The following is a 15,929-nucleotide window of genomic DNA, read 5'->3' on the forward strand; positions in this document are numbered from 1 at the left end:
CCGGGTTCCTTAGGCTTCACAGGCAAGCATTTAACTGCCAAGCCATCTCTCCAGCCCTCGTTTCTAACTTTAATCAAAGAATTGAATAAAAAAAGACCTAGGATAAATTTATTTATTTTTATTTATTTATTTGGCAGCAAAAGAGAAAGAGGCAGATAGAGAAAAATAGAGAGAACGGGCACACCAGGGCCTCCAGCCACTGCAAACGAACTCCAGATGCGTGCGCCCCCTTGTGCATCTGGCTAACGTGGGTCCTGGGGAATGGAGTCTCGAACCGGTGTTCTTAGGCTTCACAGGCAAGTGCTTAACCACTAAGCCATCTCTCCAGCCCATAGGATAATTAATTATTGCAGTCTTATATTTATTGAGGGAAATACAGAGCAAAGAAAAGCCACCCATGTGGCTACAACTCCCACATGGAGGGCCTGGGGAAACTGTGGAAAGAGAAGAGAGCAAAGAAAGCTCAAGGAGCTCCTGTCATGTGGGGAGCTGGAGGGGACAGAGAACCGATGTGGATTAGGGGGTTCTGCCTGGGCCCAGCAGAGGGAAAACTCACCCTCAGCTGGAAGTTCCCAAGTGGTCAGACAGCTCCGAGTGCATGCCCTCCCCTCATAAAGGTTAAACCTTATGATGGTGAGTCCTGTCCTCTGGCTCAGGTGTGCCAGAGGGACATCTTATTGGTTAGGGCTAGGGGCTGTCTCAGAAAGAGGCTAGCTAAGTTCTGGGGGCTGAACTTGCCCAACCACAATGTTTACATCGAACTCCTTCCTACTAGGAGGGGTCCAGGATGTTTGTGAAAAACCAGGTCTAGGTAAAAGATAAGAATTCTAGGGAAGCCGGGCATGGTGGCGCATGCCTTTTGTCCCAGCACTCCGGAGGTAGAGATAGGAGGATCACCATGAGTTCGAGGCTACTCTGAGACGACATAGTGAATTCTAGGTCAGCTTAGGCTTGAGAGAGACCCTACTTTGGAAAACCAAAAAAAAAAAAAAAAAAAAAAAGAATTCAAGGGAATGCAGACTATCCTGCCCTTTTTACTTTTAGGGATCCAGTCACCCTAACTATCTACTCCCTTTTGGAAAGTTACTATGCCAAAAGCCAAAGGGATGGGTGCAAAACACTATTAGAGACAGATTGGCCAGGTTCTTAAATACTAGGAGGAAAAAGCTTGCTAGGAGGTTAGGGTAGGCCCCTGGAGAGTCAGCAGTTTTTTCTCTGTATTCTTTTTTTTCTTTTTTTAAATGTTTTGCTTTTATTTATGTATTTGAGAGAAAGAGAGGAAGACAGAGAGATTAGGTGTGCCAGGGTGTCCAGCCACTGCAAATTCCAGATGCATGTGCTACCTTCTGCAACTGGCTTACATGGATCCTGGGGAGTCGAACCTGGGTCCTTTGGCCTTGCAGACAAGTGCCTAACCACTAAGCTATCTCTCCAGCCCCTTTTCTCTGTGCTCTTGGCTACAACTCAGCTGCTTAACAGCAGCAGTTTTATCTTTTGTCCTTGCCTTGGGAACGTAAGAGTGAACATGAGTGTTAGGGTTAGACCAGTTAAGCCTGAACACTAGAGGAAAAAAATAAAATAAAATAAAATAAGAGGTTCCTGTGGCTGGATATGAGACAGCCAAACTGACCAGATAAGAGGAAGGACAGGGCTCTTGGGAAAGCAAAGCTAGTCTGGGAAGGCTCTGCTGGCTCCCATGAAGCCCTCCCTTGAGACTTACCAGAAGACTCTGAGCACACTTCTTCTGATCCACCAGCCAGTCACAGTCCTTTATATATTGAAGCTTAACCAATAACGTTCATCTCAACTTGGTGACCAAGTTCCATATGGACCAAGGACAGGTTGGTCCTCAGGACATAAAATTCCCCATCCACAGTGCAGTTTGGGTCCACTTCCTGCTGCTGACGTTTGCTTCCTCTTGGAAATAAACTCCCCTCCCCCCAAACTTGCTTTCTCTCAGTAATACAGTTTCTCCTTTTAACTTGGAATGGTGGGCTGTCACACCTTTCATTCCAGGCTCAGAAGGCAGAGGTAGGGGGGTTGTTGTGAGTGTAAAACCATACTGTACTATAGAGTGAGTTCTAGGTCAGCCTGGGCTAGATTAAGACCCTATCTAAAACAACAAAAACACAGGCTGGAGAGATGGCTTAGCAGTCACGGCGTTTGCCTGCAAAGCCAAAGGACTTCAGTTCGATCACCCAGGACCCACGTAAGCCAGATGCACAAGGTGGCACATGCATCTGGCATTTGTTTGCAGTGGCTGGAGGCCCTGGTACACCCATTTTTCCTCTCTGTGTGTTTGCCTCTCTTGGTCTCTCAAATAAATAAATTGTTAAAAATTAGAAAAAAAAACAATAAAAAAGTTTCTCTTTTTAAAACTTTTAAAAATTAAATATTTTTGCTGGGCATGGTGGTGCACAACTTTAAATTTTTTTCTTTGTTCATTTTTTATTTATTTATTTGAGAGCAACAGACACAGAGAGAAAGACAGGTAGAGGGAGAGAGAGAGAATGGGCGCACCAGGGCTTCCAGCCTCTGCAAACGAACTCCAGACGCGTGCGCCCCCTTGTGCATCTGGCTAACGTGGGACCTGGGGAACCGAGCCTCGAACCGGGGTCCATAGGCTTCATAGGCGAGCGCTTAACCGCTAAGCCATCTCTCCAGCCCATGGTGCACATCTTTAATCCCAGCACTCAGGAGGCAGAGGTAGGAGGATCGCCGTGAGTTCGAGGCCACCCTAAGACTCCATAGTGAATTCCAGGTCAGCCTGGGCTAGAGTGGGACCCTACCTCAAAAAAACAAAAAAAAAAAATTAAATATTTTTATTTATTTATTTGAGAGAGAGAGCAAGAAAGAGTCTCACCCAAAGGGAGGGTGAGAGAGAGAGAGAGAGTGGGTCCACCAGGGCCTCCGGCCACTGTCAATGAATTCCAGATGTGTGTACCACCTTGTGCATCTGGTTTGCATGGGTGCTGGGGAATTGAACCTGGGTCCTTTGGCTTTGCAGGCAAATGCCTTAAGCACTAAGCCATCTCTCCAGCCCTTTAAAATTTTTTTAAGCAAGCAAAAAAAGGGCCTGGTGTGGTGGCACACATCCTTTATCCCAGCATGGTGGAAGCAGAGGTAGGAGGATCGCCTTGAGTTGGAGGCCAGACTGGGCTACAGAGTGAGTCCCAGGTCAGCCTGGGCTTAGAGTGAGACCCTGCCTTGAAACCAAAACCAAACAAAGTTCTCTCTTGCCTCAGGCAAATCATCAGTAGCGGCGCGCTGAAGCGCAGATCTGGGGTCTTGTGCAACTTCTCGCACCAGAAGGCCAGGAGGGGAGTTCTCCAATCAGTTCAGAGAACTTCTGACAGCATCTCCTGTCTCCCGGCCTCAACCCTGTGATGGTGAGGGTTTTTTCTTTCTCTTCCACTAGAGGGCGAGCTCCTGCAGAGGCTTCGTGGTCATAAGCTTCCAGGATGATTTACCTAGGTTGGATTGGCTGGTCCAGAGGCCTGGGGTGCCTCCTTGTCCACCACACCCACTGCAGCTCCAAAACTACACGTGGCATTGGCCCGGGAGTGCGGGCAGCTGCCCACACCCATGGATCTGCATGTCCATATTACATAGCCATGTATTTCTGACGGGCTAGGCTCCTGTGAGGCCTTTCATAATTAAAAAAAATTATTTATTTATGTACTTATTTGAGAGAGATAAAGGCATATATGCTGTGCTCCACCTGAATTCTTCCAGTCTGGGAGGACAGGAGCCAAGGCTGCTGCTGCTGCCACTGAGCTCAGAGGGACCTGGAGACCGCCCCATAACCGCTCCTCACATCAAGATCATAAAAACTCGGGCTGGAGAGAAGGCTTAGTGATTAAGGTGCTTGCCTGGGAAGCCTAAGGACCCAGGTTCCCTAGGACCCATGTAAGCCAGTTTGTTTGCAGTGGCTGGAGGCCCTGGTGTGCCCATTCTCTCTCCCTCTCTATATCTGCCTCTCTCTCTCTCTCTCTCTCCCCCCCATCTATCTCTATCTCTCTCTCTCTCTCAAAATAAATAAATAAAATAAATACCAAGATCATAAAAAATTCCCAATATTATCTGAAAATAATTTTGAAGGTCTAATTTCTTGAGTTTTTGTTTGTTTGTGTTTCAAGGTAGGGTCTCACTCTAGCGCAGGCTGACCTGCACAGAATATTGCAAATAGTAGATTGATTGCTTTCATAAAAAACAAAACAAAACAAATAGGATTAGAACTAGATAAATTACTCCATAAACTGGTTGAATTTAAGCATTGGGAAATTAATTTTCTTACAGCAACAGAAGGCGGCACAAGTATATAAAGAGAAATTTGTGGGAAAGACAATGGTACAGATGGTTTGCCAATGTCCTCCTTCCGCCATTCTCTGGAAACAAGCACTGACTGAAAACAGGGGAGGCTGGCATCGTGGGGGGAAATAGCAGACTATGCCAGCCCTCTGCCAGGCATCAGAGCAAGCTGCCAGTCAGCGGGGCCTAAGTGTAATTGTTTCCATCACTTACTGTTGCCCGTCCGTTTGCTGGATTTCTTCACTGAACTTGGCATTAGACTGTATAGACCTTAGCTTGTCTAATCCTTGTACAAGTAAGCCTACTAGGTAGATATCTTTTTAAAATTTTTTTGTTGTTCATTATTTATTTATTTATTTGAGAGTGACAGACACAGAGAGAAAGACAGATAGAGGGAGAGAGAGGGAATGGGCGCGCCAGGGCTTCCAGCCTCTGCAAACGAACTCCAGACGCGTGCGCCCCCTTGTGCATCTGGCTAACGTGGGACCTGGGGAACTGAACCTCGAACCGGGGTCCTTAGGCTTCACAGGCAAGCGCTTAACCGCTAAGCCATCTCTCCAGCCCAGATATCTTTTTTAGTGTGTGTGTGTGTAATATGTTTGGTGTGGTGTGACGTGCATGTAGTGTGTGCACTATGTGTGCAGGTATAGGTGTCTTGTGCATACACATGTGGAGACCAGAGAAGAATGTCAGGTGTCCTCTTCTTGTCACTCAAACCAGAGCTGCTGTTTTCACCATTTTTTTCCTGGGTCGGCAAGTCCCAGTGATATTCAAGTCTCTGTCTCCTGCAGGCCGCGCCCAGCTAACTGTGTACGTGACTGTAGGAGATGGAATTCTGAGGGTCTCAGGTCCTCCAGCTTTCCAGCAAGCATTCCTAACCACTGAGTCACCTCCCAGCCACTTGGGTAGATATCTTTATCCTTGTTTTTAAAATAAGATGTACTTTTGGGCTGGAGAGGTGCTTGTCTGCAAAGCCAAAGGAGCCAGGTTCGATTCCCCAGGACCCACGCAAGTCAGATGCACAAGGTGATGCATGCATCTGGAGTTTGTTTGCAGCTGCCAAAGGCCCTGGCACACCCATTCTCTCTCTCTCTCTCTCTCTCTCTCTCTCTCTTTCTCTCTCTCTCTCTCTCTCTCTCTCTGTGTCTCCTTCTCTCTCTCAAATAAAATAAGATAAAGACTATAACCTTTGTAAAAAGAAAGAAAGAAAGAAAGAAAGAAGGAAGGAAGGAAGGAAGGAAGGAAGGAAGGAAGGAAGGAAGGAAGGAAGGAGAGAGGGAATGACAGAGAGAAGGTAATGGCTGTGCCCGTGGGATGTGACAGACTTGTCAATGAGAGGGAGAGGAGACAGGTTGTCCGGATCCTCTGCAGAGTGGGTCCTTTGAAGGAAGACTTCAGTTTCAGCAAGTTGGGAGGAGGAGCTCTGAGACTGACACCGTGAGGTGGCACAGGGCTGCAGATGTGGCCTCAGGCATGTTTCTGGGTCCCCTCCGTCTAGGCTGGGTGACAAATGTCTGGGAATTTGGCAGGGGTTTGGTCTTCTTCATGCCAAAGCAAGGGGCCAAGGGAAGCAGGAACTAAGGGCTGGCTGTCCCTCTGAGCACGGCAGTGGGGTGAGAAGGATATCCAATTAAGAGACTCTTTGGTAGCTCAGGGCTACACAAAGCCTTCTTGTTTTCTGCTCTTGGCACCTGCGAGGATTTTCACAGCCACAGGCAGGCCTGGGCCAGGAGAGTCCGCGGTGGTGGGTGGTGGGTGGTGGACAAGACCCATCTGTGCAGAGGGAGGGCAGCTGAAGTTGAAGATGAGCCTGGGTGGGCAGAGCTGTCTCTAGTGGGGTTGGGAAAAGAAGGCAGAGGGTTTAAAATGTTGAGGTTTAGGGTGCTTTTGTCTTGAGACCGGGTCTCCTCTGTAGCCCAGGCTGGGATTATGGTATCTGCCCTCACATCCGGTTTATGTGCTATGGAGGATCAAATCCAGGGCCTCATGCATGCACTAGGTAAGTACTTTACCAGTGGAGCTACATCCTGGCTGGCTTTGTTGTGGGTCTCCCTTTTCTTTTCTTTTTAAAAAATTTTTGGTTTTCGTTAATTTTTATTTTATTTATTTGAAAGTGACAGAGAGAGAGAGAGGGAGGGAGGGAGAATGGGTATGCCAGGGCCTCCAGCCATTGCAAATGAACTCCAGATGCATGCACCCCTTTGTGCATCTTGCTAACGTGGGTCCTGGGGAATCAAGCCTTGAAATGAGGTGCTTAGGCTTCACAGGCAAGTATTTAACCACTAAGCCATCTCTCCAGCCCTCTTCCTTTTCTTTTCCTTCCCTTCCCTTTCCTTTCTTCTCTTCTCTTTTTCTTTCTTAAAATATTTTATTTATTTATTTGTGAGAGAGAAAGAGGAAGATAGAAAGAGAGAGATCGAGCATGCCAGGGCTCCCAGCCACTGCAGACGAATTCCAGATGCATGTGCCACCTTGTACATCTGGCTTTATGTGGGTCCTGGGGAATGGTCCTCTGGCTTTGCAGGCAAGCACTTTAGCCATTAAGCCATCTCTCCAGCCCCCAGTTTGGGCTTTTTAGTGAGACCCTGTCACAAAACAAAACAGAGGCTAGAAAGATGGCTCTGTGGTTAAAGGCACTTGCTTACAAAGTCTGACGGCCTGGGTTCAATTCCCCAGGACCCAAAATAAAGCCAGACACACAAAGTGGCATACGCATCTGCAGTTCATTTGTAGTAGTAAGAGGCCCCGTGGACCCATAACCCCCCTCACCCTCTCTGTCTCTATCTCTCAAGTAAAGAAATAAATATATTTTTAGAATACCCCTCGGCATAACAGAATTCCCTTGCCCACCCTTGACCTGCTCTCCCAGGCTCCTGTGAGCCTGCTATGGCTCTGTCCTCTTGTAAGGGCATGATCAGCGCTTGAGTTCACCCCACAGAGCCCGCAGCTGACTGGTGTCTGGAGTAGGCACTGAGCCAAGGCTCATGAAGGGATCTGAACATGAAGAGGGAATTCTAAACAGTCGATTTCATATGCCATGGAGTCTGGAGGGTGCTGGGTGATGAAAGGAAAAAGAGAACTACATATGAGGGAGGTTTGGTCAGACTGATGACACTGTTATTTTATTTTATTTTTACAGGGAAAAATGGTTTATTTTGGCTTACAGACTCAAGGGGAAGCTCCACGAAGGCAAGGGAACACGATGGTATGAGCAGAGGGTGGATATCACCTCCTGGGCAGCATCAGATGGACAACAGCAACAAGAGAGTGTGCCAAACACTGGCAAGGGGAAGCTAGCTATATAGCCATAAGCCCGCCCCCAACAATACACCGCCTCTGGGAGGCTCTAATTCCCAAACTGCTGATGAACCCTTGAAATATCACTGAGGGAAAGCTCGGGGATACAGCCCCCACCCACCTGCTTCAGCGGTCCTGTCTCCTTAGAATCCTCTGAGCTAACAGCTCCTCAGGCATTTTTATCCTTCATAATTAAAAAATTACTTATTTCATATATCCGAGTTGGGGCACATAGCTGCAACAGTGCGCATGCGGAGGCCAGAGGAGGACTTTCAGGTCATTCCTCCCCCCACCTCATTTTGAGGCAGGGTCTCTCATGGCTGCTTCGAGAGCTTCCAGGAAATTCACCTGTCTGCCTCCCTTCTTGCCTTAGGTTCACTGAGATTACTGAAGCCCGCCGCAGGGTCTGGCTTTTACATGAGGTCTGGGGATTCGAACTCACGTACTCAGAGCTTTACAGCAAGCATTTTACCCACTGAGCCTCTCCCTAGACTGATCTTTTATAATTTTGATGGGTTTTAAGAGCCTGAGGCAGGAAACCAAGGCCAAACTCTGGCGCCCTGTCTCATAATGGACCTCCTTATATCCTGCTTGTGGAAATGAGGCAGAAAGCCAAGGCCAGTGCCCCGTCTCATAAAAGAGCCATTTGTATCCTGTGTACAGAACTTTATCTCAAACACAGGTGTGCCACTGCCTGCAAAAGCCTCACTCTGTTCTGCAGAGCCTTACTGGTCTCACTAACTGCCTCTCGGCTTCTAGAAGCTTCCTGCTCATGGCCCTAGTCACGTAGACAGAACGCTTTAACCCCACCAAAGACGGAGAGGAACAGAAATGATGGTGAACTGTAAGTATAAGCCCTGTGCGACTGGAATTGAGGGCCCAGGCTTTGGGAATTATTCCCCTGGGCCATGCAGGCCCAAAGAATAAATCTTCTGATTCTGCACTCCCCCTCTGGTGTCTGATATGTGAGCCAATCGGTTTCTGTAACAAGCCCATACTGGTGATTTTATTGTCATTGTTATTATCTTATTTTTATTTATTTGAGTGGGGGGGGGGGAAGTGGCAGATAGAGAAAGAGAATAGGTGCACCAGGGCCTCTAGCCACTGCAAATGAACTCCAAATTCATATATATATATATATATATATATATATATATATATATATATATATATTTTTTTTTTTAAATAATCTGGGCACTCCTAAAGAATACTAGCATATTTTGTGTATGTGTGGAAATGCCCTTCAACTTAAGTGTTTTTTAGTGAGTTTGGGGGGAGTATACCATGGGAGTGATGATGTTCCCACCTGAGTAGTCTCAGGGTGGTCTCAAACCTCTGCATCCCAAGTGCTGGGATTAAAGACATGTGCCACCACACTCGGCTTGCTTTCTTTTTCTAAGTGTTTTTATTTATTTGCAGACAGACAGAGAGAGAGAGAGAATAGGGGCATGCCAGGGCCTCTACCCATTGCGAACGAACTCCCAATGCTTGTACCACTTTGTGCACCTGGTGATGTGGGTAGTGAGGAGTAAAGCCCAGGGCTGGCAGGCTTTGCAATCCGTGCTTTCCCGTGCCCCAACCCTGAGCCAACTTTCTTGTCAGGTATGTGGTTAGAGAATGGGAAAAATAACCAGAACAGAACCCTAAGGGATACAAAGATGGCTAAGCACATAATCCAACAAAGGAGGCCTTGGAAACAGCTAAGCATCCAAGGGTAAAATCCATAGGAATTTTACTTTGGAATGAGGCATTCAAGGAGGATTCTAAGAAGTTAGAAGAGGGATCCCGAATTAGAATTCCTTGTGCCATCCCAAACCTAGAGAGGCCCAAGAGTTTTATTTTCTTTATAATTCTGGCACAGTGATGGTAAATTTAAAAGGTCACATTGTTGCTACTTAGAGCAAATAGCAAAACAGTTGTCCTTCAAAGTGGGGAGCTGCACTGGGGTACAATATCAACTGGTGTTCAGGTTTGCATCAATGCTGAAATCTGAACTAAAAGTACATTGTTTTTAAACAGAAATGTTGGGCTAGAGAGAAGGCTTAGTGGTTAGGCAATTGCATGCAAAGCCTAATGACCCAGGTTCCATTTCCCCGGAGCCATGTAAGCCACATGCACAAGGTGGCACATGCATCTGGAATTCATTTGCAGGGGCTAGAGACTCTGCCATTCCCATTTTATCTGCCTCATTCTCTCTCTTAAATAAACTATATATATGTCTGTATATATAATATAAATGTCTAGAATGCCCTTTTTAAATGTTTTTATTTATTTGAGAGCAACAGAGAGAAAAAGAGACAGAGAGAGAATGGGCATGCCAGGGCCTCCAGCCACTGTAAACAAGCTCCAGACGCATGTGCCACCTTGTGCATCTGGCTTATGTGGGTCCTGGGGAATGAAGCCTTGAACCTGGGTCCTTAGGCTTCACAGGCAAGGACTTAACCACTAAGCCATCTCTTCAGCCCATGTCCCCCCCCCCCCGCCCCGCTTTTTGTTTTAACTGTGGCTGTGTGGAGTGGGGTGTATGTGGCCAGTGTTCCTCTCCTGGGGAACTGAATCCAGAAATGGGAACAGATGATGACAGTGAAAATTGGAAAGAAGTGTGTAAGATGGTGGTGGAAAGGTGAGTGGAGGTGGCTTGGGAGGATTCATTTCCTGTTTGTGTAGATAACATTATAAGGCATTTCATGGTGACCTGCTCTGGTAAAAGCTTCCTTACTAAGTATGCAGTGAACATCTTTGAGAAGCGGGCGAGGCTAATTTAGACAAGTCAGACACGCTAACCAGTCTCCCTACGGAAAGCAAATGCTTTTTCCTAGAGAAGTCGCGAGCGAGGGTGAGTGAAGAAGGAACAGTGAGAGCAGCCTTCACGTTGCTTCTTCTCACCAGTTAGGCTTGATTTACCCCGAGAGGTAAGCCTGGGCACTACTAGCCTCATAGTCACCTAAACAAAAACCTTGGATAGAGGACAGTATTTAAGCAATTCTCTTTAAAAAAATTATTTATTTTCAAGCAGAGAGAGCTAGAGAGAAGAGAGACAGAGAGAGAATGGGCGCACCAGGGCCTCTAGCCACCGCAAACGAACTCCAGACGCATGTGTCCCTTGTGCATCTGGGTTACGTGGGTCCTGGAGAATCGAACCTGGGCCCTTTGTCTCCTGAAGCAAATGCCTTAGCCTCTAAGCCATCTCTCCAGCCCATTTAAGCAATTCTTTTTTTTCTTTTTTTGGTTTTTCGAGGTAGGGTCTCACTCTGGCTCAGGCTGACCTGGAATTCACTATGTCGTTTCAGGGTGGCCTCGAACTCTTGGCAATCCTCCCACCTCTGCCTCCCAAGTGCTGGGATTAAAGGCATGCACCACCACGCCCAGCTCATTTAAGCAATTCTTAACTTATCTTTTAACACTCATCTAGTAATGTCCCCATTTTGAAAAGCATTCTTTTCAAAAAATTACCTTTTTTAGTTAAATATTTTAATTTATTTATTTGTGAGAAGCGGGTTGGAGGTATGGGGTAGGTGCACCAGGGCCTCTTGCTACTTACTGCACACAAACTCCAAATGCACGCGCCATCTTGTGCATCTGGCTTCACAGGAGCACTGGGGAATTTAAACCAGGCCGGCAGGCTTGCAGGCAGGCACTTTAACCTCTGAGCTCTCTCTCCAACCCAAATCATTTTTTTAGATTTTATTTTATTTGCAATCATAGAGAGAGAGGGAGAGAAAGAGACAGAGACAGAGAGAGAGAAGAGGGAGACAGGGAGGGGAGACAGAATTAGAGTGCCAGAGCTTCTAGGCACTGCAAACTCCACATGCATGCACCACTTTGTGTGTCTGGCTTTACGTGAGTACTAGGGGATCGAACTCAGGTCATTGGGGCTGCAGGCAAGCATCTTAACACTGAGCCATCTCTCCAGCCCCAAATCATGCTTTTTATAATCTTCATATTCAAAACAAAATAAGGCATTACTTTAAAGTAGAGTCCATAGGGGCTTGGATTTAAGTCATGACATTGAAACTAACTGTAGTGTTGGGAGCCATTAACCTTCAAGATTTATCCCATTTTCCTCCTCTGTAAAACAGAAGGGTCAAAGATAGCTCAAGGTCACATATGTACACAGGCATTACTGATGAGCATTCAGTCAGTGTTAGTGACAGAGAAGTTTTGCAAGATGGCTGATAGCTCAAATATGGAGCAATTTAGTTGAATATTGTAACTTTTGAGGAATTTGATCTGCACATAAAGAAAAGTATTATTTAATTGGAATTTCAGTTAATTCCTTTGTGTTAAGAATAAGACAGGCAGCTGGAGAATGGAATTTCAAAGGGGAAAGTGTGTGGGGGGGAGGGACGGAATTACCATGGATATTTTGTTATAATCATGGAAAATGTTAATACAAATTAAAAAATAAAAAAAAAAAGAATAAGACAGGCAGGGGCTGGAGAGATTGCTTAGTGGTTAAGGCACATGCCTGCAAAGCCTAAGGACTCAAGCTTGATTCTCTAGGTCCCATGTAAGCCAGATGCACATAGTGGCGCATGTATCTGAAGCTCGTTTGCAGTGGCTGAAAGCCCTGGACCGCCCATTCTCACACACTTTCCCTTTCTCTCTGACTGTAATAAATAAATACAAATAAATAACATCTTTTTTTAAAAAAAGAATAAGGGGCTGGAGAGATGGCTTAGCAGTTAAGGTGCTTCGCCTGCAAAGACAAGAGATCTTGGTTCGATTCCCCAGGACCCACGTAAGCCAGATGCACAAGATGGTGCATGCATCTGGAGTTTGTTTGCAGTGGCTGGAAGCTCTGGCATGCCCATTCTCTCTCTCTCTCCCTCTTTTCCTTTCTCAACTAAATAAATAAAAATAAAAAAGCAAAAACAAAAACAAAAAAACTTTGGAGCAAAAAACAATAAGACAAGAGGGTCTGGAGATATAGCCCAGTGGTTAAAGGCACTGAAGGCCTGGGTTCAATTCCCCAGTACCCACTTAAAGCCAGATACTCAAAGTGATGCATGTGTCTGAATTTCATACGTAGTGGCAGGAGGCCCTGGCTTGCTCGCTCATGTTCTCTTTCTCTCTCTCTGCTTGTGAATATATCTTCCCTAACCTCACTTAGGCCTTTTCACCCCCATCAATTTGTTCTTCTACTTACATATATACAATACCATTCTATTAAGTCCTCTCCCCTCCCTTTCTGTTCCCTTTATATCCCCTTTCTAGCTTACTGGCCTTACTACTGAATTTCAGTCCTACTAAAAAATTTTTATACTTTATTAATTTATTTAGTTGAGAGACAGAAAGAGAGAGAGAGAATAGGCAAATGAACTCCAGATACATGCACCACCTTGTGCATCTGCTTATGTGGGTACTGAGGAGTAGAACCTGGGTCCTTAGGCTTTGCAGGCAAATGCCTTAACTGCTAAGCCATCTCTCCAGCCATGATTTATTTTTTTCAAGGTGCCTATGAAGTTATTGGGCTAGAGAGATATACCAACTGGGCCATCGGACTAAGTGTCGCTGACCTCATTGAATCCATGTTGAAGAATCTGCCTTGGATTCATCCAGCATCAACAATGGTAAAGGTTAGAGAAGCTCATACAAAGTATTGTGAGATCCCTAGTGTTATATTCTACAAAGAGATGCTCTTCACAACTGCCCAGACTAAGCTGTAGTCCACAATTATTCTGTGTTTAGGTTTTCTGCAAACTTTTCCCCTTTCCAACAAAAGTCTATGAGAGAAATAAAAAACTTAGTAGGAGCTAAGTCCTCCAGTAAATTCTCATTATTTATTTATTTATTTGAGAGAAGGAGAGGGAGAGAGGCAGATAGAGAAAGAGATGGGTGTGCCAGGGCTTCCAGCCACTGCAAATGAACTCCATATGCATGTACCACCTTGTGCATCTGGCTCTCACATGTACTGGGGAATTGAACCTGGGTCCTCAGGCTTCACAAGCAAGTGCCTAAACCACTAAGCCATTGTTTTTGTATGACGTGGAAAACTAATTATTAACTATGATTCCTACCTTCAGAAGCATATCATAGATATGTTTTCTTTTTATGTAGTAAACTAGATCACTTTCATGTAGTGCTTTGCACAAGCTTAGCAAATTTAGCTTAATTCCAAAGCTATGGGATGTAGCTTAGTTGAAATGGTAGGCATGAGACTCTTGGTTTCATCCCTAGCACTGCATAAACCAGACATAGTGGCAACAGCCTATAATCTAAGCACTTAGGAGGTATATGTAGAAGGATCAAAAATTTAAGATCATCCTTGACCACACAGAAAATTTTTGAGGCCAGCCTGGGCTACAGATGAGACTCTGTTTGAAAGAAAATTAAAAGCAATGGTTTAGGGCTGGAGAGATGGCTTAGTGGTTAAGGTGCTTGTCTGCAAAGCCCAAGGCCCCATGTTCGACTCTCCAGATTCCACGTAAACCAGATGCACAAAGGCAAGGCAAGCGCAAGGTCACACATGCCCAGTAGATGGCACAGCGTCTGTAATTCAATTCAGTGGCTGAGGTCGTGGCATGCCAATTCTCTCTCTCCATCTCTCTCTCTCTCTAAAAAATAAAAAAATTAAAAAACAGTAGTTTAAGACATTGTGCAAAGTGATTAAGTCGTTTTCCACATGTCAGTGTTGAGAGGGATAGGGCGTAAAGGGAGGAGTTGTGGATTTAAAAGAGAATGCACAAAGGTAGAGGAATATTTTGGGCAAAGTATTGTGCCAGGTTATTTATTTTAAAAGCAACGTTATAAGGCACTTCTGGGAAAAGTGGAACAAACTGCTGAGTCTTAGAGAGTAAATGTACTTAGGAATGTGTTTATTCTCCCTACTTTTGTATATGTACAAACATTTTTGAAATAGAAATGTTTGGAAGACTAAAATAACTTGCTAATTGTAATCAAGTAATCAGTTACATGGTGAAACTGACTCTTCCCTTATGTAAAGTGGTTGACCACTTGGGATATTCCACTGTTTCTTCAGCAATTCAGAGGTATAGGAATTTGATGCTTCGAGGCTTCCATCTACAAATTAGCACCTTTGAGAATGGCTACAACCTATTGTCCTCTCTACCTATTATATACTCCCGTCTATTAAGTTGCTTTCTTTAAAAATAATTATTTTAAAAATTTTGTTTATTTATTTGCAAGGAGAGAGAATGAATGAGCATGCCAGGGCCTCTAGTTGCTGCAAACTCCAGATGCATGTGCTACGTTGTGCATCTGGGTTTACATGGGTACTGGGAAAGTGAACCCAAGTCATTAGGCTTTGAAGGCAAGTACCTTAACAGCTGAGCCATCTCTCCAGCCCAACTTTCTCATAATTTTATCATGCATATGTTTGCACGGTTTTTATGAAACCTAACCTCAGTATAAGGGACAAAATCAGTGATGAAAATTGAGTTTGTGCTGATGTAATTTCCTGTAATTATTTTGGTTCTAGCATAGCTCTTGTGACCATTCCTCCTGTGGCTGTCTTTGAATGCCTTACACCAAATGTTTTGCTGTTTCTGCAGAGAGCGAATGGCATTGAGAACGAAGTCTTCCCGAGACTCCCTTGCGTCTTCAATGATTGGGCTGTAACCTGAGCCATCAATCATAAACTGAAGTGCAATGAGGTTGCTCAATTCAAGAGTGAGGATGCTGGGCATGGTGAGGTCTCTGTGAGTTCAAGGCCAGCCTGAGACTACATAGTGAATTCCAGGTCAGGCTCGGCTAAAGCAAGACCCCATCTTGAAAAAAGCAAAACAAAAAGAGATTCTTTTTTTTTTTTTTTCCTTAATTTGAGAGACATGGGCTTGCTAAAATCGGCTGAGAGGGTGTCAAGCTTGTGAGTCTTCCTCCTCCCCAAGTGCTGGGATTATAGACATGTGCCACCAAATTGATGTAGGAAGTGCCTGTGACAGAGCCATATTCCTGACCAGTGCACCAATATGATACGATTATATGATATGATATGATTGAGGTATCTCTGAGAGTACCCGAGCCTTTCTTGGCTCTTGGTTGGGCTGTAACCCAGGAGTTGGGTGCCAGACCATCACAGTCATACAGAGCTTCCAGTGAGTCAGTGGCCTCCAGGCTCTTGTCTTACGAATTCCAACAATTGAAAACCATAGACCAGAGGATAAATTTAGAGAGTGTTACAGGGCATTGGGGGTTCAGGAATAGAGTCCTCAAACCCCAAACCCTGAGGTCATGTTTGTATTTAACCAAAGAATTGGGCAAACCAAACTGAGAAGGATAATTATGAAATTATATTTATCGAGGGAAGTACAAAACCAAGAGAAGGAAATTGTATCCACCCACAGGGTCTGAGAGCCCAT

The sequence above is a fragment of the Jaculus jaculus genome, chromosome 18 (assembly GCF_020740685.1).
Source record: "Jaculus jaculus isolate mJacJac1 chromosome 18, mJacJac1.mat.Y.cur, whole genome shotgun sequence".
In the NCBI taxonomy this organism is placed as follows: Eukaryota; Metazoa; Chordata; class Mammalia; order Rodentia; family Dipodidae; genus Jaculus; species Jaculus jaculus.